Source organism: Perognathus longimembris, chromosome 18 (genome assembly GCF_023159225.1).
Source record: "Perognathus longimembris pacificus isolate PPM17 chromosome 18, ASM2315922v1, whole genome shotgun sequence".
NCBI classification, from domain to species: domain Eukaryota; kingdom Metazoa; phylum Chordata; class Mammalia; order Rodentia; family Heteromyidae; genus Perognathus; species Perognathus longimembris.
In genome coordinates this window covers 48,440,900-48,443,371 of record NC_063178.1, presented here as the reverse complement: position 1 = coordinate 48,443,371, position 2,472 = coordinate 48,440,900, and the positions used below count along the sequence as shown (strand labels likewise).

Here is a 2,472-nt window from a genome sequence, read left to right as displayed (position 1 = left end):
GTCACCAAAACAACTCAGCAAAAAGCAGGGCCAGAGACCTGCCTCAAGTTATAGAGCACCATTTATGAACAACTCTACAAGCTCAAGTCTCTGAGTTCAAGCTGTGGTACCAGCATGCTGTGGTCCCTAATGAAACAAGGATCTTTATTGGACCAGCATTGTCTCAGCATGGAATTCTGCATTCTGCTCCCATGCTGCATCTGGAGGATAGCTAACAGTTTTCCTTCACACAATGATCCCTTCCAAGTATTGTCTTTCTTGTGAATTCCTGGAGCAATTCTGTAAGGTCTCTTTTCCTTCAAGATAACCACAGCAGTCCTTTGTAGCTTTGCTTACTGTTTACCTGAACGTTTGAAAAGTATTTTTCTAAGTAACATTCAGTTTGGCTGAATGTTTCCTATGTCTCATATGTTTTGTGGTGCTCCTCAAATCTAGAAATTTAAAACAAATGAGTAGAAGTCCCTTCTTTCACAGTGTCAGATGAGGCAGATTGTATGCTTAGGGCAGCTATCCAGATCCTGCACCTATCTTGTGTGTCTGTATGTACTCCTCAGACCTCAGGAATCTATGGAAGCTTGGGAAATCTCACTCCTCAGAACTTTGAGCACCCCCCCCCCGCCCCACCACCCCCTCTCGCAAGATTCTTATTTGCCTTAGCTAGCATTGTTACCTCAGGTACCTTTGGTTTTTTTGTTTTTGTTTTTGTTTTTGTTTTTGTTTTTGCCCAGTCCTGGACTCAGGGCCTGAACACTGTCCCTGGCTTCTTTTTGCTCAAGGCTAGTACTCTGCCACTTGAGCCACAGCGCTGCTTCTGGCCGTTTTCTGTATATGTGGTGCTGGAGGATTGAACCCAGGGCCTCATGTATCTGAGGCAGGCACTCTTGCCACTAGGCCATATCCCCAGCCCCTACCTCTGGTTTTAAACTACTGTTGATAGATACTTTCAGCAGATACCTGGACTTATGACTTTTTGCCACAGAGCCAGGTCTGAGCCAGGTCAAGTGATGGCTAGCTGTACAGACAGAATTTACCCAGAAGCTTTCAGATAGGATATGTGATTTAATATTTGGCTTGGGCATTAGCTTTCTGAAGAGCTCCAAGCCTCTCTTGTATCCTTCAGTGGGCTCTGGGAGATGGATTTCAGAAAAACCATGTTTACTAGTAAATGTGCTTTGAAGACAACAGTAGAACACTACAGAGGGGAAGGGAGCTAAAAGAAGTTAAAATGTTTATCTTCCTTTTTAAATAATAATGGTAACATTCATTTATTTGCAATTATTTCATGCTAAATTTATTCCCGTGCCATAGTTTTTGTTTCTCCATACCTTTTTCCTCTGTGCAACTTCCTCTTCTGGTTTAGGAACTATCTGTTCCTTTTCAGTAAGGATCATCTCACTGTGGCAGGGAGCTCATGTATGGGATCATCCCACCATGGGCTCTGAAAGCTCAGCAGCACATCTTGGGTGCTTTGTTCACCTGCATGTGTTGGATGACCAGGGAGTCTACCTTTAGACCCTTCAGTTCAGCATTGCTCTCTGCAGTCTTAAGCATGTGGAGCAGGAATTCAGCACTCTTGTTGGGCCACCGACCCTGTGTGTAGTCCCACTGTTTGGCCTGGACACACCTGCCAACTCCACCACTGTGATGCAGGAACAGCACACATTGCTTCTTTAAAGTGACGTCTTTCAGGTGTTTGGTAGCTTTTCAGATATGCATCTCTTGATGGCCTGGGCTGTTTCTCTGGTGTTCTTACAGTGAACACGAAGATTTGAACCTCTGGACTTGCATGATTTTGTGGAGTTTTCTGGGTCTAGGGACTAGCAAGCCATTTTCACAGGTCATCTCAGACCACTTACAGGAAGAGGTTTATCTGCTTTTAACAAATGTGCTCCAGTTGTTTAAAATATTTAATTTCCAGAATTCTGGAAAAAATACTGATAATGCATTTTCTCATTGCTTTGCAACAAGAATTAAAATTTCGGAAGTCTTCAATGTGCCATTCTAAAAGCCCGACATACATTTACTTTTTATTAACATCTGTAAATGACAGGTTTTCCAAAATGTATGAATGTATAAATGGTGCTTACTGCTAAAAGGGACCAGACTACACAGAGTCATGGAAGCAGCCCTCTCAATACATGTCTATTGTGAAGGAATTTAATATACTTATTTTAACTAAAAATACCAGTTTAAGTTGTATAGTCTACTATGAGAAAGAATGTTCTAGATTCTTGTTATGGATGAGTACAAAAAATTCACTTTTCAATAAATCTCAGAATCTAGAACCTTCCATTTTTAAAGCTTTTCTAAGACTGAGATGCCGCTCTATCCAGATGTTGCCTTTGTTATATGCATATCCCTAGCCCTAATCCAGTTGATAGTTTATTTCTACAAAAATGTTTATATATATATATATATATATATATATATATATATATATATATATATATATATACACACACACACACATAT

At 40.7% G+C, this 2,472-nt stretch overlaps 1 pseudogene; it reads right to left on the bottom strand.

Moving 5' to 3' along the window:
- Positions 1-705: 705 nt before the first annotated feature.
- On the bottom strand, positions 706-1,748 carry LOC125366811 (annotated as a pseudogene).
- Between the last annotated feature and the right edge of the window lie 724 nt (positions 1,749-2,472).